This window comes from Phacochoerus africanus, chromosome 6, assembly GCF_016906955.1.
Source record: "Phacochoerus africanus isolate WHEZ1 chromosome 6, ROS_Pafr_v1, whole genome shotgun sequence".
In the NCBI taxonomy this organism is placed as follows: Eukaryota; Metazoa; Chordata; class Mammalia; order Artiodactyla; family Suidae; genus Phacochoerus; species Phacochoerus africanus.
Genome location: NC_062549.1, coordinates 12,326,772 through 12,350,386, shown reverse-complemented (window position 1 = coordinate 12,350,386; position 23,615 = coordinate 12,326,772). Strand labels below are relative to the sequence as shown.

Here is a 23,615-nt window from a genome sequence, read left to right as displayed (position 1 = left end):
GTGGGAAGATTGCCTCTAGGACGGCGGGTGGGGGATGGGGGGGCGGGGAGGAGGGCAGAGAGAAGGGCTTCTGAAGGCTCTGCACACAAGCGATCCCGCATCACTGTACGGGTCCGCGCTGGCTCCCTCCCGCCGCCGCGCGAGCGCAGCCAGGATCCCCTGCCCGGTGCGGAGCGCGCCCCCCCCCCACCCCGCGCCCTCTGGGCCCCCGGCGTCCCAGGCCCGCCCCGCCTCCGCGCGCGGCCCTCGGCGGCTGGATGCCGGGGGGTTGCCGGGGCCGCGGGGAGAGGAGCGCGGGCTGCGGCGGGAGCCGGGGGGCGCGGGTGGCCTGGGGGCCGAGGACGCACGCGGCCGGCCGGGCGGCGCGCGCTTTCCCCTCCCCCGCGGCCCGGAGCGCGAGCCGCCGTGACGTCACGGGCCGCCCGCCAGCCCCGCGCTCCAGCGGCCGAGCGCGTGCGGCCGCCGAGCACATGGGCCCGCGGGCCGGGCGGACTCGGGCGGCCTGGACCGGGAGGAACAGTGAGGGGCGACGAGCGAGGCTGGGTCCCGGCACGCCCCCGGAGCCCCCCGAGTGGATTTCCACGCGGAAAGGATGGTGGCCGTCCGGGTGACCTGCGGAGACACGGCCGGATCCACCTTCCAGTAAGTTAGAATTTTGTCCCCCGCGTTTCTAGAAACTCAGAAACCTCGGCCTTGCGGGAAGGGATGGCCCGGGGAAGGGGCTTTCGGATTCCACGGTGTGTGTTAATTGTGCACTTTCCTCATCACCAGGCTCTAGACTGGCAGCGAGGTTGGACGTTGGGGGTAGGGGGAGGGGAAGAGGGTGACATCAGATGGCCCTTGCATAGAGATAATTCTGGATTTGTGCTCTTGATGAAAGGCGTGTATGACTGTCTAATCTCCAAATAGAGACCCCCAACTCCAATCAGTACTGATTTGGATTCGCGGATACGGTTTGGAGGCTCCTTGTGCTGACCCAGAAGTCTGAACCATATGATGCTGCCTCCATCCCTTGGCCATCTCCTCCCCCCACCCTCCCAAGGTGCTTTCCGAAAACTCAGCAACTCTGTTTTTTGAAACTTTCTCTGCTTTTGCACTGCCTTGACAGATTTGCCGGGTACCCCCGCACCCTGATCCTGGTAATTCACGTTGGATGGATTGTTGATTTAAGTAGATTTACCCTCCTTTGGCCAAGCTGCTGTAGTTATGCCAGCGTTCGTGGTCGGGGTGTAGACTTTCAGGAAGGGCAGCCATGAGGCTGCATGTGTCCGGTGTGCGGATACACCATGAATTTTCCTGAGAGTTGGCAGGCATGGAATATTCTTCTGCTCGCTCGCGCCCCCGACTTCAGGCCTTTCTGTAAGATGAGAGAAGAGAGGCGATCACTCGCCAGAGGTTTTCAGGAGAAGCGGGTGAGGTTTGGTGTTTCCTTTCTTGTCCTCTCTTTTCCTAAGAGAGGCTGGCAGCCCTCGCTTGTCTCCCCCCTCCCCCGCCTTGGGTCCTGGCGACAGGAGCTGTTGAGTCGCTGGAGCAAACCTTGGAGAAACGTGTGTTTGTGTGTGGTGGATGGGCGGGGGCTCTGAGGAGGTAGGGACTCTACTTGCTCTGCTGTTGGTTATAGGATGTCGCAGGCCTCTTTTGCATACTGGCAGTGACAAGTTGAGACTTGTTCATTTGACACAGTCCTGTGGTCACAGCGAATCTTTCTAAAGCTCTAGCCAGTGGAGACGGGGGTTGTTTGGATCGTCTGAACTCCGAGTGGGACTTCCTGAAGGATTTATTAGGAGGAAAGCCTTCCTGGAAGCAGCAGCAGAACAAACACAGGATCCCTGGCTGGCAGAGCCTCGTGGCTTGGTCTCCACTATTCCGGTGCAGTTACATCTTGGAGGTGAGGGGTGCCGCGTGGTCTGAGGCCTTGGCACGAGGGCCCGACCGGAATTCCATGTTTGGGTCTGGTGATGGAGAGGCTTGGTGGGTCCAGGGCTGGTCATAACGCCATACCCAGTGAACTCCCAGCGGAGATTTGTTACAGGGTCACATTTTTTTTAGGGTGACTTTTTATTGTTATTGCTTTATGGACTTTGAGGGCAGAATTTTGCATAAACCAGGCTTCTCTTGAAAAGTAGAAGTCAGTTTCTTTTTCTGATGGATTCCCCCCCTCGTCTGTCCTACATGCTGCCCGGTTGGCTCTTTCTGTCCAGGGCTGGAGCTTTTCTTGGCTGGAAAGAGGGAGGTTTTTTTTTTTTTTTCTTGATTCAGAAACATCAGGAACCCCCCGCCGCCCCAAAGATCTGTGTGATCACTGGTCTAAAACCCCGGTGCATTCGCATTGTCCACATCCAGTCAATCCCTGTGCTTTAACCCTTTCTTTCCCCTCCCGAATGGTAGGCAGGCAGGCTGGCTGGGGTTGGGAGCCCGTGTATCCCGTGGCCAGGGCTTTCTGCCTGCCAGGAGGGACACTTTTCTCGGACAGCTAGACCAAGCCGTCAACCTTCCCTTATTCCTCTTTGTGAGAGTTTCCCTGAATTTGGTCACCCCAGCGGCAGAGCGACCGTTTCCTGCCGAGGCGAGGACCTTGGGTAGCTGTCGGTCCATGTTCCTCGGCGAGGTCGCCACGGACCCACGAATGGCTGCGCTCTGCTCTGCGTTTTAGATATCAGATCGGCCTCTTGGATGCCCAGGTTTTTTGTTTTGTCTTTCCTTTCCTAGTTGGCTGTAGACCTGGCCTTCTCCCTGGGTTTTTACTCCAGACGCTGCTTTGCGATCTCCGTAAGGGACCGGGACCTCTTCATTCTACACCTGGTGTCTGTGGGAAACCCGGACCTACACTGGGAACAGAGCATTAATCCGGGGTAATTTTGATTCTCGGTGAGCCCTGCCGATAGTCATTTTTACACTTTCCCTAGAAATCCTCAGACACTCTAGGCCTCACAGGAGAACGCTGCCAAAGTGCGTCCTCCACCTCTGTCTCTTCTGTTTTTCTGGTCCCAAGTCCTCTAAGGAACTAATAACAGTATTAGTAAATAATAATAACAACAACAATAATAATAATAGTTTCTGTGATCCATTGAAACCATATACCAGGCCAAGCATGTTCTCCACATTTTATGCGCCCTATAACCTCGCCAGGGTCATTATGATAAATATCTGGCAACAATGGAGTTGTTACTGTCGGCCAGCCTCATTTCTAAATGCTCGAGATATGTTATCTCATTTAATCTCCCAACAATCGTATAAAATGGGATTATTGTTATTATTGCTGTGTTGCAGATGGAGAGCCCACAGCTCAGAGAGATTAAAAAATTCCCCCCCCCCCGCCCCCGCACCAGGTCACACAGCTGGGGCCTGGCAGAGCCACCAGGACTTGGACCAGGGCCATCTGACTCTCCAGGGCCCACTCCCAGAATTTAGGCAACAGCAGAATTAAAAACAAGCAAAGACTGCTTCTGGGCCTGAACGGGAGGATTGAGCATGTTTTCCAGGCTCCCCACATCAAGCAGGCACAGGTAGAAACCCCACACCTTGGGTGAGCCACTGCCAGTGCTGACTGCGGGCCTGTTTTGCTAACAATGGGGTGAAGAAGCTGTGCTCTGGGAGTTCCCATTGTGGCTCAGTGATAACGAATCCGACTAGTAGCGGCGAGGACTTGGATTCGATCCCCGGCCTCGCTCAGCTGGTTAAGGATGTGCTGTTGCCGTGAGCTGTGGTGTAGGTTGCAGATGCGGCTTGGATCCTCTATGGCTGTGGCTATGGCTGTGGTCAGCAGCTGCAGCTCCAATTCAACCCTTAGCCTGGGAACTTCCATATGCCTGGGGTGCGGCCCCCCAGAAAAGAAAAAAAGAAGCTGTGTGGTTGGGGAGGAGGGGGCTTCAAAGCTCAGAAACTTCTGACCTGGGTTCTGGGGAATGAGGCGTGTGGGGCCCAGGCAGAGCCTCAAGTCTTGGTGCAGAATCTATGGGCATTTACAAAATGCTCCATCCAGACACATCCTGCCTGGCTTTGTGGCCAGCATTTAATTACTATCAACACTCACAGCAGATGGGAGCTGGAGCTCCTTCTGCAAATGATCACTCCCCCCCCCTCCTCCCCAAACTGTCCTGAGCACCTGCCTCTCTCCTAGGTGTGTTTTGGTCCTATAGCAACCCTAACAATACAAAGGTTGTGTTCCCTGCCCCCACCCCCACTCTTAGAAACAAAGCCAATGGTGGCTCATTAACACAAGATTCACACCCTAAAATAGTCTTGTCATTGTTTATGTTTAAGAATTCTGAATTGTCTCTTATTTTCTCCTCTTCTTTTTTTTTGGTGGGGGGGGTGGGCCGGGAAATGGGGTATCGTGTTGCTGGTACTTGGTGCGAAATCTGAACCCCCGTTCAGTTCTTTTTTACTTGCCTCTTTTCCCTGGTGGATCTTGACCTTCTGGGGAGCAGCAGGGAGTGGGGCGGGCTGGGGGCTGGTGCTAAATGTCAGCTGGTGGCTCCTGCAGCCCTGGGACTTTGTTGCATCACGTCATTGTCAAGAACTGCCTTCTTTTCAAAGAAACACACCCTGTGCTCCATCTCCAAGTCTTCTTAGATGTGAAACAGCCTGACCTGCGGGTAGGTAGAGGGTTTGCCCCAAGGGACAGGACACTGAAGAAAGGAAGGAAGCCAGAGGTGGCAGAAGGCATCGGGGATGGCTAAGGGGTAGGGATGGCTAAGGGGTAGTGCAGACCTGGGTGCTGCAGGGCAGGGTACCTCACCTCTGCAAGCTTGTTTCCTCGCCTATGAAATGAGGGTGGGAACTCACCAACTCCTTCCATGGCCTTGAGGAGGAAATGGGGGAGGCAGGGCCCCTGGTTGTGCAGCAGAGTGCCTGGGCTCATAGGAGGTGCTTAGCCAAAGCTAGCTGATATTATAACTGTTACAATTATTGGGTTTTATTACTTCCTGTGGCTGCTTGGAGTCCGTGGTTTCTGAACACATGGTAATGTATAAGGGTAACATTCGGGTTTGGTAGAGGCTAAGATGGCAGTGACTTCCCCAGAGTTCCTTGCAAGCATCTGAAGGAAACACTGGCATAGAAGACAGAAGAAATCCAGAGAGATGTCCGAAAGGACAGGAATCAGAGGGTGTCCCCCAGGGTGCCAGCCTGCTTTGGTAGGTTCCTGAAGCTCTCACCTGCTGCCCTGGGGAGAATTTTGTCCCTCCCAGGGATGGGGCAGAGCACAGAGGAAGTAAGGTCTTGAGGAAGATATAAACACGATAGCTATTATTTGTTTTTCTCCAGCACCCCTCCTTTGCCTGGTAACTTGGCCCTAACATTTGGCACTCTGTTGAAGATGAATGGGTTGAGCCGTTCATTTACTGAGCAGTTGCTGTGGGCTGGGCACTGGTCTAGCTCCCAGAGCTCCCACAGGGAAGAAAGTCTCCTCCAGGAGCTGCCAGTCCATCCAAGCTAGGCAGCGGGGACAGCGTGGTCCCCAGAGGGAGCTGGGGAACGATAGAGACAGTACAGGCAGAAACGATACTGACTCCAGTGCACAGTAGCCCTGGCACCACTGTGTTAGATGCGAGGTGCCTAGCACAGGCCTGGCGTGTGGTGGTTACTGCATCAGTGGCAGTTGCTGTGTTTATAATTATTGTAATTTTTCTTTGGTGGCTGCCTCGTAAAAGAGCAAAACCTCCTTTTCTCCCATTTCCGAGTCTTACTGTTGTCCACAGTACTTGTTATAAACTGAATATTTTTGTTTCTTCCAAAACACTCATGTTGAAACACGAAACCCCGTTGCAGTAGTATTTGGAGTTGGGGCCTTTGGGATGTGCTGAGGGATAGATGGCTTCTTGTGAGGTGCTTCATGCCCGGGATGAGAATCTGACTAGTATCCCCGAAGATGTGGCTTCGATCCCTGCCCCTGCCCAGTGGGTTAGGGGTATGGCGTTGCCACAAGCAGTGGTGTAGGTCGCAGATGTGGCTTGGATCTGGCGTTGCTGTGGCTGTGGCATAGGCTATTGGCCACAGCTCTGATTCGACCCCTAGCCTGGGAACTTCCATATGCTACAGGTGTGGCCCTAAAAGACCAAAAGAAAAAAAGGAAAAAAAAAAAATGCCAGAGAGCCTGTGTCCTCTCCCTGGCCGTGTGAGGACCCAGTAAGAAGGCAGTTGTTGACAAACTAGGAAGAGTGCTTGCATCCGAAACCAAATTGACCAGAGCCTTGGTCCTGGACTGCCTAGCTTCCAGAACTGTGGGAAATACATCTCAGTCATTTGAGCTACCCAGACGTAATATTTTGCTGTGGCAGCCTGAGCAAACCCAGACCGTACCTAGCATTTCTTTATAGACCATATATCTGTCGTCTCTCCTGCAGCTGTAAACTCTATAGGGCTGAGAGCCTCATGCATGCATTCATTCATGTATTCACGTATTCATTTTCATTAATTCAGCACACATTTGTGGCATGCCTACTCTGTGCCAGTCATGGTTCTAGGGATGCAGGAAGGAACAAAAAAAGATGTTGCAGGAACCGTGCTTGCGTTGTAGCTGGGATAGACACAGGGAGCAGCAGACAGAATAAGTGAGGACGTGAAGTGTTTGAGAGGGTGGTGTGTTCAGTGGGAAAAGATAGAGCTGGGCCAGGGTCTGGCTGGAGGGCTAGGACGGCTGCTGAGTGCTCGAAGTGAGGCTGGTGTGAATGGAGATGTAGTAAATTACACATCACATTTCGAAGACTTAGTCCCAAGAAGAGTTATATATATATTAATTATATAAGTTAATATATAATTAATATATATAACTATATACATAAATTAATATAATTTACATAATAATATACATAATTAATATAATTAATGAATTCTTTAATGTTGATTACCTATCTAAATGGTATTTTGGATCTATTGAGTTAAATACGATAATCATTAAAATTAATTTCAGCTGTTTCTTTTAACTTTTTTTTTTGTCTTTTTGCCATTTCTTGGGCCGCTCCAGCGGCATATGGAGATTCCCAGGCTAGGGGTCGAATCGGAGCTGCAGCCACCAGCCTACACCAGAGCCACAGCAACGCAGGATCCGAGCCGCGTCTGCAGCCTACACTACAGCTCACGGCAACACCAGATCCTTAACCCACTGAGCAAGGCCAGGGATCGAACCCGCAACCTCATGGTTCTTAGATTCGTTAACCACTGCACCACAATGGGAACTCCTCTTTTAACTTTTAATTAAAAAAAAATTTTTTATTTTTATTTTTTCCATTTTCGGCTGAGTCTCGGCCTCTTGGAGCGCCCAGCCCAGGGATCAGATCTGAGCCACAGTTGTGACCTAAGCTGCAGCTGGAGCAACACCAGATCCTTAACCTGCTGTGCCAGGCGGGGGATCAGACCCACATCCCGGCGCTCCCAAGATGCTGCCGATCCCGTTGCACCTCAGTGGGAGCTTATAACTTTTTATTTTTTTGCTGTGGCTACTAGGAAATCTAAAATTAACCCGGGGCTCAAATTCTGTTTCCCTTGGACAGTGCAGCTCTAGGACAGTGCCTGGGAGGTGATAGTCTCTCAGTGAATCCAGTGAGGGAGGGAGGGGGTGCCAGGCACAGGGGATCCTGCTGTGAATAAGGGACCACCTCTGTCTAATGTGGAGTTCCTGGGTGGTGCAGCAGCAGTTTGAGCATCGGGTATTCCTGCAAGCTGTGAACTGTGGCATAGGTTGCAGCTGAGGCTCAAATGCCATCCCTCGCCTGGGAACTTCCATGTGCCAGGGGCTTGGCCAGAAAAGCAAAGCAAAGCAAAGCAAAGCAACCATCCTTGTGTTCCAGAAGCTCCCAGTGTGAGAAAGGCAGATGGCTGCTGATAGCTGCTGCTGATAGTGGCGGGGGTGGTGGTGGTGGGGCAGGAAGGCAGGTCTCAATGGGGCTGCAGGCAGCCAGGTTCAGTGTGGCTGAAAAGGCTCGCCCAGGAGGGAAGTGGGAGAGATGTCTCAGCCAGGGCTTTGCAGGCAGGGAACAGCGAGGTGGTGGCCCCATGCCTTGGGACTGCGGGCTGCTGTGGGAGAGGCTGGACTGGCCAGTAGGCCACTGGCTGGGGAACTCTCGAGAGCCTTGGTGACCAGGGAAATGTGATTTAGATGGATCCTGCCAACCTCTCAGATTACGTTGAGAATGGCAACAGACGGAGTAGAGGTTATGTTTTAGGAGAGAGGTACCTGAAATGGCCCTTGGTGGACAGAATTGTAATCAGGGAAATTTGGATTCTCTTTCCTCGAAGGAAAAACATGTAAGCTTCTCTCTCAAATCCAAGGGAGAAAGTCTAGAAAGATAAGTATTACTTCTTGAGTTAAATACAATAGTTATTTTTGTCTTTATTGTTGCTTTGAAAAAAAAAGTTGTAATTATGGTATGTATGTTTGCATCCTGACTTTTCCTAGCTGGCATTAAGTTGTGAGCATTCCTGAATATTATTACATATGCTTTTGTCCATGTCATTTTTATCAGGTAGATAACAATGCATGTGATGCTTCGGTCATAATAGAGCTACTTATAGCTTATGTATCTCTTAAGTGTCCTATTTTTCATATAATTTTTTTTTTTCCTTTTACAAATCCCCAGTCCTAGGGTTATTGCATTACGGCATAAAGTTTTAGGTAGATATTGTAACTCATGAGATTGGCACCGAAGCCAAGTTTGCTGTTCTGTGGTGAGATGTGTGATGTTTGTTCCTGTCTATGATGGGCTGATATGTCTTGAACACTTAGGCCTAGTGTGTATTACACACTAGACTGAAGGTTCTAGATCAATCTCACTCTCATCCTCCAGGGTGGGAGGAGGGGGCGGGGCTGGTGGTGAGAGTCAAAGGCTGCTTTAACTTTAGCTTTAATACATTGTAAAAGAGTAGAGACACATATATCACACATGCATTTTGAAAATATGCAGTAAGGAAAGCTGCCTAGGAGCATAGATGATCCTGTGTTCATGGTTGTAACTTCAAGGTTCTTTAAATTCTTTTAAAAAATAGTTTGAGGGCAAGGTATTCTAGCCCAAGAGAACAGCAGGACCCCCATCAGGTGGGACATTCATAATGTCAGGAGACTCCTGTGGGCGGAGTGGAGTCGAGTCAACATCCAGGGGCGAGAGACCCAGGACCAGGCTGGGGTGCAGGGTGGATCTTGGAGGGCCTTAAGCACTGGTCTGAGCCTCTAGGGGCGGCTGAGTGGGGCGGGGCCTGATTTGATTGACATTTTTTTCCTGGGTGGGCAGTAGATTGGGTGGTTGGTAGTGGTGATGGGGGAGCCTGTTTGGAGGCTGTATGGCAGCAGTCTAGACAAGGGACCTGGACCCTGGCTCCAGCAGCGGACAGGGAGAGAAGAGGACAGATTCAATATTTATTTTGGGGAGAGAAAGGACTTGTGCTTGGAGGGCAGAGTTGGAGGGATCCACGTGGGGTCAGGTAGCCAAGGGCCGTCCCAGTGAGGAGCTCGGACTTTATCCCGAGGGCGGAGGGGAGCTGTGGGGAGTTGTGAACAAGGGACAAGATCGGAGTGGCATTTCAGAGAGCCCTGTGCACACGCAGTGTCCTGGGCCTGGGGCCGCCGGAGAACATTCTAGTTAGCGTGACTGAGAGCACACCACTTATCCGCTTGCTGGATGCCTGGCTTTTCCTGTTTTTCCAAAGGAAAGTGGAAAAAGAAAAGGGCCTCCGTGTGGAAAGTCTCTGGTATTTATGGGAGAGCAGCTGTAGGGACAGAGGTCCCTTCCGGCATTTATGGTGACGCGTTTATCCCATAGTCCTACTTAAGTAACGATGCGCCCCACCGGGGCCGGGGGCAGCCTTGGGGTCCCTGAGCCTATCTTCCCATCTAGAGATTTCAAAGAGCGATCACTCCTGTCCTTGCAGTGTATCGCTGCTTTTTATAAAACACTCGATCACATTTGGCCCGAGAAAAACCTGTGAGGCCGGGCCAGACTGTCCCAGCTGAGTTCTTGCTCAGAGGACACCTCGGTGGGGACCTGGGGCTTCTCCCGCAGGCAGGCGGTGCTGCCCAGAGTTCTGGCATTCTGCTCCTCCACCTTGCAGGGACACTCAGGAGGTCGCGGCCTCCTAGAAAGAGCCCTCCAGGGAGAAGGGGAGCTTGGAGGTGGAGGCCGCCCCCTGGCCCTGCTCGGTGCCGAGTTCCTGGCTGACCTGGGCCTCTCCCCGTGCCTGGAGGTTGGCCAGAGGCGTGTCTCTTCCCTGTCATCTCCCTGGACAATCCATACATACTTTCTCAGCTAAAGGCATTCCCCACATTCTTATCCCATCAAAGAGGAAATGCAAAGGATTTTTTTTAAAGGGAAGGGGAGATCACAGTTTCAGCACTTGGTCCAGGCAGCCGAGGCTAGGAGAGCACTAGGAGAGCACGTAGCGGCGTTCTCATTTTATCCCTGAGTGCTTGCAGGCACCCTTGACCCCTGATGACGCTGCGCTATCCCTTTGGGTCCAGCAGTAGGACCTGACGTCACTGGTGCCAGGACTCCCTCCCCAGAGCATCCACCAGCAGCAGACTCCTGCCTTCCTCCTGGCTTTTAAAACGGCAAACTAGATCCTGCAGTTCAACGACTTAAAAGCTTTTAATGGCTTCCCATTATTAGTTGAAGTGCCTGCTGCATAATAGGCCCTGGTGAGCATTGATTGAGCTGCTGACAAGAGTGGGTCTGGGAAAAGGACCAGGTCCTTGCCCACCCTCAAGGCTGAGTGCTTTTTGTAGTTGGATGCCTCTGCTTAGATCAGAAGGCAGGCTCGTCTGGTCGGAGGCAGCTAGCGAATAAGGGTTTGAATAATGAAGGTTTTGGAGTTCCCACTGTGGCTCCGTGGGTACGAACTCGACCGGTATCCATGAGGACGCAGATTCGATTCCTGGCCTCGCTCAGTGGGTTAAGGATCTGTTGTTGCCATGAGCTGTGGTGTAGGTCGCAGACGGCTAGGATCCCATGCTGCTTTGGCTGTGGTGTAGGCCGGCAGCTGTGGCTCCGATTCGACCCCTGGCCTGCAAACTCCCATATGCAGTGGGAAAGGCCCTAAAAAGCCAAAAAGAAAGAAAGAAAACGAATGAAGGGAGTTCCCGTCGTGGCGCAGTGGTTAACGAATCCGACTAGGAACCATGAGGTAGCGGGTTCAGTCCCTGCCCTTGCTCAGTGGGTTGACGATCTGGCGTTGCTGTGAGCTGTGGTGCAGGTTGCAGACGAGGCTCGGATCACGCGTTGCTGTGGCCCTGGTGTAGGCTGGTGGCTATGGCTCCGATTGGACCCCTAGCCTGGGAATCTACATGTGCCGCGGGAGCGGCCCAAGAAATAGCAAAAGATTAAAAAAAAAAAAAAAAAGAATGAAGAATGAAGGTTTGGAATGACGCAATCAATCCTTTTAGAGGATGCGTGTCTGCAGATTCACTTCTGACATTCACGTCTCACCAGGGGGAAAAGCAGCCGGCTGGGGAAGTAGGATAGATTTCAGTTCCTTCCCTCACTTCCTCTCCCAACTAACTTCTTGTTACGTTTTAGGACTCAGTGTAAGGGTCACCTCCTCCAGGAAGCATTCCTTCACTCACTCCAAGCACTCTGGGTTGTCATAGCTCACGTCCCAGTGTATTGTGTTGCAGCTGAGGGTTCCTGTTGAGGCTTGCAAATTCAGCTGCTTAGGAAGATGAGCAGATACTATGAACGCGCCAGGTGGGCCCCATAGAACATGGGAGGAAGTGTGTGGACTGGCCAGCAACCAGGCCCCTCTCCAGACTTTGATTCCAGCTCCCCTTCCCTGCCTACCCATGTCCCTCATGTCACAGAGGAGATTCACTGTAGGCTAGATCTTCTACTTTTAAAATTAAGAGAAGCCAGATATCATATTTTTAAAAATGTAAATTCACCTGGTTTTCAGATGTTTCCATAGTTTTTTTTTTTTGGCCTTGCCCGTGGCATGCCATGCAGAAGTTGCTGGGCCAGGGATTGACCTGAGCCACTGCAGTGACAACTCCAGATACGTAACCGGCTGAACCAAAGGGGGGGCTCCTCCATTCAGATTTTTAAAGAACACTCCCAGGCCAAAAAAAAACCACATGTGAGCCAGATGTAGCCCCAGGGCCAGCAGTTTTCCACCCCTGCTTATGGCTCTCCTTCTCCCATTGCACAAGCTCTTCCAGACATGACATGCTTTGCTGTGCCCCCAGCACCTCACAGGGAGTGGCCAGGTCTCGGTGGGCGTGCCCTGATTAAATTCTTATTGATGCTGCAATAGCTCGGTATTCACATTTTTTCCCTCTTAGAACTGTTCGCACAGATGCTATTCTGAATGGCTTCTTCAGTCTCTTGATAGGCTGTGTGTCCCTGGAAAAGTAATCATTTCCTGGATTTTGACTGCTCTTTTCCTTTTTCCCTTTCCCTCTCCACCGCCCCCTCAGCACATTGGCTTTTTTTTTTCCTTTTCTTTTTTCTTTTTGAGGAAGCCAGACCTCAGATCTTTTGTATCTTGCTGGGCTCTTAAGGCTCTTCTCAAGCAGTGGTGGTTTCTGGCCAGTTCACTGCCTTTCGACCTCCAAGTTGGTGAGCCTTGGCTGGTTTCCATCAGGGGAAAATGCATGATTTTCAGATTCCTCTTCGTATAGGGTGCGCCATCAAGGCAAAGTTGCTTAAAGGAGCAAAGGCAGGAGGAAGCAAAGCCCCACCCTGTTTTGAGCATTGTTTCGAATCTTTTCATCTTTGAGTTGTGGAGGCAAAACATTCACTAAGGATGTGCTTGGGGATGATAGGGGCTTACTTGTGTGCCTGCAACTGAGCAAGGCTCTGGGGAAATCAAAGGGAACTGCGGATTTACGAGTCTGAAAGATCCATCCTTGCCCTTGAGAGACGAAGAGCAAGAGTAAGACCACTGGCAAAGATGGTACAGCATTAGCGCAGCTTTAGTTGTAGTGCAGCATTGTTCTTTATTTAGCGTTGTTCAGAGCTGTGATAAAACGACATCCTAGAGAGACAAGCCCTGATGCCATGCCATTGTTGATAACTTTGCCTTATGAAGTCCTGTAAAGACTAACTATGAACTAATTATAGGGAAAAATCACAGTTAAAGTAACAGTGATGTTCACTCACCCAGGATTTACTGGGTGTCTTCACTCCCTGGCGCTGTGCCAGGGCTCGCAGTCACACTTGGGGGTCCCTCTGAGGCACCCCCCCCACCCCAGTCTAGTGCAGAGACACAGACGATGATGGGAAGGTCATGAAGCAGCTGATGACAAGTGATGGCTTCAGAGGGCAGGTGCCTTAGATGGGTCCATGAGGGTCGGATAACTGAGGCCCCCTGGTCCGGGAGGCTTCTTTTAGAGGAGGTGAGCCTGGAGAGAGGGTTACTGGACAGGGCTGGTGGGCGGCAGAAGGAGATGGGTTTGGCTGTTAGGGAAAGAAGGACTGCTGTCCCTTTCCCCGTCTCTTTTTTTTTTTTGTCTTTTGTTGTTGTTATTGTTGTTTTTGTTGTTGTTGCTATTTCTTGGGCCGCTCCCACGGCATATGGAGGTTCCCAGGCTAGGGGTTGAATCAGAGCTGTAGCCACCGGCCTACGCCAGAGCCACAGCAATGCGGGATCCGAGCCGCGTCTGCAACCTACACCACAGCTCACGGCAACGCCGGATCGTTAACCCACTGAGCAAGGGCAGGGACCGAACCCGCAACCTCATGGTTCCTAGTCGGATTCGTTAACCACTGCGCCACGACGGGAACTCCTGCCCCGTCTCTTATTTCTGAATGGGAATGCTATTTCCTGTCTCTGGCTGATTTAAGGCTTTGCAGTGCTAACGATGGTATGATTATTAGCAATGGCTGCTGTGTTCTGTGAGAGCCCACTGTGTGATGGGCAGAGTGCTCAGGGCTTCCATTCAGTTCATTACCCCTGCTCAGCACTTCCCTATGGGATAGGAACCATCAGCAACTCCATTTTTCAGATGGGACAGACTGAGGCTCCAAGAGGTTCATTGACTAGCCCAAGGTCACACAACTCTTAAAAGGTAGGTTGGAACCCAGGTCAGAGGACAAGGATTGGGTTTGGAACCAATCCATTAACCAGTCTGTTAACTCCAGATACCCAGGAAGCATAAATGAATCCTTTTCCCTAGATGAAATTTCTCTTTATTCCCACTCCCCACTTGCCTACCCCCCTCTTCTTCGCGTCCCCAAAGGGCAGGACGGTTTTGACCTTGGCTGCAAGTTTGAGCTATTAGAACCCCACATCTCAGGTTCTAAATGAGACGGTCTCTGGATAGAGGTTGAGAGAGCAAAGGGAAAAGTGAAAGTAGTTGTCTTAGGTGATGTGAGTTATAGTAAAAGGGCTTACAGGTTTTATTTTTATTTTTTGTCGTAACCTGTTTTAATTTTACATAGAAATCGGTGGTGGTGAGTGAGAGTGAGGGTGGGAGGATGATGAACAGATTGACAGAGAAGATCCGGATGGAGGAAAACTTCTAGGTCCCTGGACCAGCATCCCTAAGGGGCTCGTGGAGTTCCCCGTCATGGCGCAGTGGTTAACGCATCCGACTAGGAACCATAAGGTTGCGGGTTCGATCCCTGGCCTTGCTCAGTGGGTTGAGGATCCGACATTGCCGTGAGCTGTGGTGTAGGTCGAAGATGCGGCTTGGATCCCGCATTGCTGTGGCCCTGGCCTAGGCCGGTGGCTACAGCTCCGATTCAGCTCCTAGCCTGGGAGCCTCCATATGCTGCGGGAGCAGCCCTAGAAAAGGCAAAAAGACAAAAAAGAAAGAAAGAAAGAAAGGGGCTCATAAGCTTTAGGCAGCACAATGGCTCCTGTCTCTGAAACTCTGACCCCAGATGGTCCGGAACCTCAGCTCTGCCACCAAATCACTGTGCCTCAGTTTCTTCATCTGTAAAATGGGAATAACAGCCCTGCTGTTCTAGGGCAGTTAGGAGGATTAAATGAGCGAATGCACAGAACAGCCTCATCCCCAATGCCACTTTCTCGCTGAAGCCATGGTGGGCACCTGACCTTGCCCAGTTTTATTCCTTCTGGTATCAGTCTGTGTCTTCTCGGGGAAACCAGGTGATTACAAATGATCGTCATTGTGGTTCTTCGTGGAGCTTTAAGTTCTCCTGTCAGCATAGTGGTCTTGATAAAATCGAGATCAGATCATGTAGGTCCTATTCAGAACCCTCCCCCCCCATTAGATGCTGGTCTCCCTCCCCACAACTGCCCTGTAACCCCGCCCAGCTCCCAGCCCTCCAGTAGACCCCCCCCCCCCCACTGCCCCACCTCTTGTCACTTTCCCAGTGAAGTGTTTCCCCCCTTCAGTATCATTCACCCACCTCAGCAGGTCCCCCTCTTCTGAGCTAGCACCCACCGCAGTCTCAAGTCCGGTCTGTATTAATCTGTCTTGCCTGTGTAACTCCCGATAGAAAACAAGCGTCAAGGGATTTTTGTTCCCTTTATTGTCTTCCCTGTTCCGCATTGTCCAGCCCCAGGGTCGTTTGTTGAGTGAATGCATGAAAATCATCTTTGCATCTCAGTCTGACCACAAACCTGTGAGGTGGGGATTATGATGCACATTCGAGGGGGAGGAAACTGCACCCCGTTTTCCACAGCAGCTGCACCCTTTTCTGTTCCCACCAGCCATGCAGAAGGGTTCCTGAATCTCCACATCCTTGCCAACACTTGTCACAGTCTGTCTCTTTTTTAAATTTTAGAATAGCCATCCTAATAAGTATGTTAAGTGGTAACTCCTGGTGGTTGTGATTTGCGTTTCCCTAATGATGAGTGATGCTGAGCATCTTTTAATGTACTTGTTGGCCACTTGTACATCTTCTTTGGAGAAATGTTTTTGGTTGACGTTGACTTGTAGGAGGTCTTTATAGTTTCTGGATATGAATCCCTTTTCAGGTAGGCGATTTATAGGTATTTCTCTCTCATTCTGTGGGTTGGCTTTTCACCCTCTTGAAAGTGTCTGTGGATGCACAGGGGCGTTTCATTTTGATGAAGTCGGTCTTATTTATTTTTTTCTTCTATTGCTGTGCTCTTGGTGGGAGCTGCATACAGTTGTGCAAAGCTTAGCCAGGGCCATCCAGCTGGCAGTGGCAGAGCATGTGTCCCAACCACGTGCTCTACCAGAATGTCTGTGCTTTGAATTCCAGTGGCCAGTGTCTGCCCTGGGTTGAGATCTCCGTTCAGCGCTCTTGTTCATCTTCTCAGCAGCTTTGTCAGGAGGATACTCTCACCCCATTTCCCAGCAGTGGAGGGGAGCTCTCAGCAACCTGGACCCTGGCAGAGACTCACCAGCATTCCGACTTACCACGCGCCTTTCAGAGTCCTCTTTGGGAGTTGTGCTTCCCACCCAACAAATGACCAGCAGACATTTTTGGTGTCACAGAAATGGGGAGTGAGTTTCCTGTAGCTTCAACAGTTAGTCCCTGGTGGGCTCTTGTTCTCCACGAAAGAAGATGGTATCACAAGCGTCGTTGCAAACCACCTCCCGTCCGCCCCCACCCTGTGTAGGAACCCCAATGTGACCCAAGGTCGAATTGCATCTTTTTTTCTAGTGTCCCCCAACTATACCCCCCCCCCCCCGGTGTTCTCCCTCAGAACTAATGATGATTCTGAGTTTTGGTGTTTATGATGTCCTTGCTTAAAAATGCTTTCCCCTCAGTATGATGTGGCTTACTTTTTCCACTCGAGTTTGACAAGCGTTGGCACCGTGTGCCGCTTGCTTTTCTCCTCGATAGATGCTCAGTGTGTGTGGATGCCTGGCTCTGTGGTCTCTTTCTCACTGCAGTCACCCTTCCCATTGTGTGAACAGCCCACCGTGTATTTATCAGCTCTCCAAAGACATGTGAGTTGTGGGCAGTTTTTATTACTGTTATTTTTTAACCCCCCCGCCCCCCAAGGACAGACAGAGCTGCCGTGAGCGTTCTTATACACCTGGTCGCATGTGCCAGCGTTTCGGGCTTAGGCGATAGGACTCAAGGCTTCTTTGGGGTTTTCCTGGGCTCGTGGACTCTCAGCATCAGAAGGGGCACCTTTGGCCGGGGACCGTTGACCCTCATCAGTAATCTGAAACGACATGCTGCTGGAGCAGGATTCCTGGAGCGGGATGGCCACGGATTCACTCTTCCCTTTGCCTCGTTCTGTGACTTAGTCCTTTGTGCAGTGAACTTAACTTGGCCTGTTTCCTCAGCCAGAACCGGGATGAAAGGTCTGCATCATTGCGTCATTTGGAAGTTTAAATGAGATAGGGCACCTTGATTAACTCACAAGGAGGGGGTGATAACAGCTCTGAGTGAGTAAGCGCTCCCTGCCTTTAGCATTGTTTCCTGTGGGCCTTTAAGGATCTCTTCTACCTGCCCCAGCCTGATGCTGGGGTCCAAACAGATGCCCTGAGGGTCATGACTCAGAGAAGGCTGCCCTTTGGCAGTGGGATGGGTGGGATTGGGAAAGAGGCCTGGGTCAGGTTACCTGTTCTCGACGTGGGCCCTGGATTCCAGGCAGGTGCACAGTCCCTCCGGCTGGATCACTGCTCTCTGCCAGGCGATCTTGACCTGCCCAGGTGGGATTTCGCCCTCTTCCCATCTGTGCTTCCCAGGCTTTTCTTCATGGAATGTAGGAATGCAGGGCACCTCCTCCAGTGGAGGTGTGTTTACAATGGCCCTCAGCTTAGATACCCCCGCCAGGATAAGCCTTTCTGAAACAGATAAACTGATTGCAGTGGAAGAGGATCAGCCTCCAGCTGCGATCTTCCCACACTGCTGCCTGTTTCACATTCCTGCCCGAAGGCAGGTAGGTCCCTCTGCCAGGAGTGGGACCCATTTCATCAGCAAGATTTATTCATGCATTATGGCTTAGACCCAGGGCCTGGGCTTTTTAGAGCCGGGGGCTCTGCCTGGCTTTTCGAGTCATCCTAATACTTGGTAGCAGAGGCCACCCAAAGCCACAGATAGTCGCTCACCTGAGAGAGAAGCATAGACAAACAGCATAATGATAAGAGTGCGGTCTTCTCTCAGTTTGAGGTCTACCTGCACCTGTAAAAGTCTCAGATCTCCCTGGGGAAATTGCCGTCTTGACTCTTAGTTTGCTCATCTGTAAAATTAGGTAGTAAGTAAGTAGTACCCTTGAAAGAGATTTTGTGCATTAACAGCTTCCCCCAGAACCAGCCTATCGTAGGTGCTTACTAAGCGCTGCTTATGAGTATCCAGCTGGGCCCTGAGCCCTGAGTAGGCACATGAGTGCTGGGCCTCTAGCCTGCAGGGGATCAGGAAATGTGGGCTGAGAGTGAAGGTGTTGAGTGCTTTCCCGTTTGAAAAGCCCAGTGGTACGTGTCGCTTCATTTCTTAAATTTCCAGCTTTGGCGTTTAAGGATCCATGCAGGAGCCCTGTCTCTGCAAAGTGACGTTCGTCGCTTCCTTCCTTGATGTCCTCATCTGCAGAATCCTATCAGCTCACATGTAAATAGCTCCCCCTGTGATCTGCACTCTGCCCCATATCCAATCCATGCATTTAATCCTTAAAACAGTGTTAATCTCCCCACTTTACTGATGGGAAGACTGAGGCAGGAAAGTAAGTGACTGTCCACGGTAACAGCTAATGTGTAGCAGGATTGGAGCCATGATTTGAAGCCTGCTTTTAGAATGTCTGTGTCTAGGAGATCCTGTTGTGGCTCAGGGGGTTAAGAACCTGACACAGTGTCCCCGAGGATGCTGGTTTGATCCCTGACCTCGTTCGGTGGGTTAAGGCTCTGGCATGGCTGCAAGCTGGGGTGTAGGTTGCAGATGTGACTGGGATCCAGTGTAGCCACAGCTGCAGCATAGGCCGGCAGCCGCAGCTCTGATTCAACCCCTATCCCGGGACCTTCCATATGCCGCAGGTACGGCCGTAAAAAGAAAAGAAAAAAAAAAGAATATGTGTTTAACTGATTTGCTCCTCTGCCTCTAGGTTCTCTCTCCCTCCGGGTTCCAGGTAGCAGATTGAGATGTGAGATAAGGAAATGCTTGGGGCACTTAGTGGCATCCATTGCCCAGTCCTGTTGGGGGAAGCCCCCCTCAAGGTGAGCCGCAGTAGCAGAGGTGGGATCAGAAGACAGATGTCCCTTAGGCCATCTTCTCTTGGGGAAGGGATGCTGCTGTGCTTGGGACTTAATCTGAACAGAGGATTAGCAGCAGGCTCACTCCATTTACTCTAGTGGGTCAGGGAGCGCAGGGCAAACACCCTCCCTCCCAACCAAGAAAAGGATGGCTGGAAAGTCCTGCCCCCCCCCCCCCCCCCCCCCCCCCCCGCCCCACCACCCACCAGAGCAACAGCCTGGTTTTCACTGTTGGAGTAATAAATTATGCTTTCTAAGGATGAGAATGTCTTCCAGCTGTTGAGTGGTTTAAACTTCCAGATGTTCCTCTGCCCAGGAAGCAGAGGAGGATGCAGGATTTGTGCTCTTTGAAAATTGCTGCACTGAACGGCTCATTAAATTTCGGTGACTTGCCTGTGATCCCCTGGGGAGGGGTAGTATTTCCCCTAGGGAAGAAGGAACCCGTTTGCCAGGGGGGTAACGGTAAGCGAAGAGAAGTGATTTGTAGGCAGGAGGCCTGAATGCTGGTTCACCTGGCTGTGTGACTTTGCGCTGACAGTTGACCACTCTGAGCCTTTCGTTTCCGAAGCACTTTTTAAGAACTAGAGGAAGCATTGTTGTCTGGTAGCCAAAAGGGGCTGTGTATATGTTTACTCTTATAATCAATGGGCGGTTGTTGAACTGGATTTGACCATGAAAGAGGACAGAGATTAAGTCCATCCTCATTTGTTCGTTTGTTTCTTTTTGGCTGCACATGCAGCACGTGGAAGTTCCCAGGCCAGGGACGGAACCCGAGCCACAGCAGTGACAACACCGGATCCTTCACCTGCTGCACCACAAGAGAACTCCCCATCCTCATGTTTCAGCTAGAAATATAGTGGCCGGAGAGGTTGGGGCCTGTTCAGGCTGTCACTGGACCTGTGCTGTCCCTTGTGTCCACTTTGTGGCTCTTGAGCACTCGAACTGTGGAAACGTCCGAACTGAAATGTGTTGGAAGAATGCAGTGTGCACCAGATTTCTACATCTTAGGACAAAACAGAGGATGGAAAAGAAACTCTTTAACACGTGCTCCTATTGATTACATGCTGAAATAAGGTTTAGCTCTATTAGGTTAAATAAAAATACAGTATTAAAATTAAGTTTATCTCTCTCTTTTTGTGATTTACTAATGTGGCTACTAGAAAAATTTAAACTACCTATGTGGCTGGCATTACATTTCTATCAGACAGCGCCCAGCTAGACTGCGACACAGACGGCAGCCTTCTGGGCTTTAGCTGCAAGTGAATTCTAAAAGGTGAAACGCTAGGGACCAGTGTTTGCATGCTCACACTTCTCAAGAGTCCTCCCTAAACATCCGAGCTGTAGGTGTGCTATCTGGACCACTCCCTGTCCTGGGTTTCAGATTGCCTCCTCCTCTTGAACGACTTGGCTTTATCCTGAGAGTAGCTGCCTTTTGAACCCTTGTCTTTTTTTTTGGCTGTGCTTGCGGCATGTGGAAGTTCCCCGGCCAGGAATCGAACCTGAGCCACGGTAGCAGCCCGAGCCACTGTAGTGACAATGCCCGATCCTTCACCTGCTGAGCCACACGGGAACTCCTGCTTTTTGAAGTCTTAGTCAGCTTCGTCAGGCCCCAACCCCATCCCCCAGTTTCTGAGTTCACTTCCTAGGGAACCCGGCCCCTTGCTCCCCCGTGTTCTGGTTACTCTTGGACCTGCCACAGTGTGGGTGGTTCCTGAACTCCCCTCCTCTGCTCTCCTCGGCTCTTCTGGGCTTGCGCCACGTTTGCTGGATTTCCCCATCAATCTCTAAGTTGGCTCCCTTATTTTGCAGGATCATGTAATGTGTTAGGAGCATAATTTGAAAAGAAAATCTAGGCAAAGCAGATTCCACTCTTGATCTCAAATTACACTGTTGCTCATTTTATCCAGCAGCCCAGGTAATCATTTCTTTTGAATAATGCTTATATTTATAGAGATGATTTGCTGAGAAGAATTGGGAAATGTCAAGAGTATAAGGAAGAAAATAATGTTAACACGTTTGCTGCATTTCCTTTCTTTTTGCTTTGCGTCTTTCTTTTCAATGTGAGATCACTTAATGTTGACACTTTTATTGGGTTTTTCCTCTTAATGTAATAGAAGTATTTCCACATGGTGTTAAAAGCAGGCTTTTAAGTTCATTTTTCAGGCAACGTAACGTTGTAACATCCCGTTGCAAGGATAGTTTGTCATTTTCCCAATTTTACCTGTAATTTTGAGTATTAAGACCATTTCCTGTATTTTTCTCTCATAACTCGTGCTGAGATGTGTGTGTCTGATACGGGTGTGTCTATACCAATGTGTGCACATGTGTGAATAAACCTATTCCATCTTTCAGATTTCTGGCAGTAGAATGATGAGGAAGTCAAAGGTTCTAGATGGTTTTCAGGTTCTTTTTTTTTTGTCTTTTCTAAGGCTGCTCCCTTGGCATATGGAGGTTCCCCGGCTAGGGGTCTAATCGGAGCTGTAGCTGCCAGCCTACGCCACAGCCACAGCCACACCAGATCCGAGCCGAGTCTGCGACCTACACCACAGCTCATGGCAACGCCGGATCCTTAACCCACTGAGCAAGGCCAGGGATCGAACCCGCAACCTCATGGTTCCTAGTTGGATTCGTTAACCACTGAGCCATGACGGGAACTCTGGTTTTCAGGTTCTTGATGCACATCGTTAGGTCACTTTCCCATTTGGTTTTGCAAAATTCAGCCACAAAATAATGTCAGACATTTCTCCTTTGTGGAGTTGCTTTCTTACTGTTTTTTTTTTCCTTTTTCTTTTTCTTTTTTTAAAACTTTTTTTCTTTTTATGGCCACTCCCATGGCATGTGGAAGTTCCCAGGCTAGGGGTCAAATTGGAGCTGTAGCTGCTGGCCTCCACCACAGTCACAGCAGCGCCAGATCTAAGCCACATCTGCGACCTACACCATGCTTTATTGCTTGGGCCACGGGAGCAGCTTCGTAGGCCTGCAGTGCCGGTTATGTGCTGAGGTTTGCTGTGGCTGAGTGGGAAGAATTCTGCCCTGGGTCTGAGGACCAATCGCTGTCCTATCACCTCAGATAACTTGGGAAGGTCACTCGGCTTCTAGGCCTCCATCAACCTTGTTTTGTAATTGGTTAAGAGTGGATTATGACACCTATTTTAGGGCTGCTGGAGGGTGAAACTAGCTTATATAAATCTGACCTCTCAGGAGGGCCCTGCTGTGTTCCGTTGTTACCTGTTTCAGTGGAAATCAAAAGCATGGGTCTTGGGTGCCAAACCAAAGGTTTTAGCTTCAGCCTCTCACCCATTTGCCTGGTTGTGTGTTCCGTGCAGTCGGCCGGCCTTGCTGGGGATGAATACCTGCGTCATATGACCTGCAGCTCTCCTCCCGTTATGTGTGTCCCCCCAAATGCTGAACAGGGGAGAAGTGCATTTGCATCCAAGCTACGTACGGCTCATCAGCTTCGTGACCCGGGACAATTTGCTTTGCTTCTTGGACCTTAGGGTTTTTTGCTTTTTGTTTTTCCTACAAAATGGGGATTAAAAAAATCCATCCTTACCTCCTGAGGTGGTTATGAAGGTTGGACCAGGTGGTGCCTGTAACTCGCTTGGCCTAGCACCTGTCCCTGGAGAGTGCTCAGTAAAGGTAGGTTGACCAATTACTAGTTAGTTACTGGTGCATTCCCGCAGACCTGAGCATTCTCCGGGTTGAGTCCAACCAACCCGCAGGGTAGCTTCTCAAGCTGGGGGCCCATAGCTCGTGGCAGGTGGGTTTGGAGTTTTTTAGGCTCCTCGAAGTCAGGAGAGACCCATCCAGGTTTGCCATTTGATGGGCGACAAAGGCTTCAGATGGTTTGTAGTTCTTTTGGAATTTCCTACGTGTTCCCATTCATGTATAAGGAAGATCTCTCTTACACACATACACACACACACATACACACCTGTGCGCACATGCGCTCCGACTGTATCAGGAAGGACGCGCCAAAAAATGATAATAGTGGCTGCTTCTAAAGAGGCTCACTTTTCTTTTTTTTTGGCTTTTTTTAGGGGCACACCTGCAGCATGTGGAGGTTCTCAGGGTAGGGGTCAAATCAGAGCTACAGCTGCTGGCCTGCACCACAGCCAGAGAAACAGCAGATCTGAGCCACGTCTGCAAACCATATACCACAGCTCACGGCAACGCCGGAGCCTTAATCCACTGAGCGACGCTAGGGATGCAACCTGCAACCTCATGGTTCCTAGTTAGATTCGTTTCTGCTGCGCCATGAAGGGAGCTCCTAAAGAGGCTCGCTTCTAAGGAGGCTCACTTGCTAAGCAGGAGGGAAGCTTAGCGTTGACTCTGTGACTCTTTTCATCTTGCTGGAAGTTTTTAACCTGGAAGTTTTTAACCATGTGCATGTATTAGTTCTTCAGTCACTAAGAAAAAAGTTCTTGGTGGGTTCTCTGAACTCCAAGATCCGGCATCGTCACTGCTGTGGTGTGGGTTCAATCCCTGGCCCGGGAACTTCTGCAAGCCGAGGGTGTTGTTAAAAAAACAAAAAAACCCAAACCAAACAAATCCT

General features: G+C 50.7%; 1 long non-coding RNA gene across 9 annotated transcripts in view; it reads left to right on the top strand.

Moving 5' to 3' along the window:
- The first annotated feature begins 447 nt into the window (after positions 1–447).
- The window catches only part of LOC125129024 (uncharacterized), a 217,278-nt gene continuing 194,110 nt past the window's right edge, over positions 448–23,615 (top strand). For 8 of the 9 annotated variants that reach the window (XR_007135394.1, XR_007135389.1, XR_007135388.1 and 5 more), the window contains exon 1: positions 448–642. This is a non-coding gene — a long non-coding RNA (uncharacterized LOC125129024). Of the gene's footprint in view, positions 643–699; positions 1,889–23,615 lie in introns of those variants that run through there. The other variant, XR_007135390.1, reaches the window with a different exon arrangement.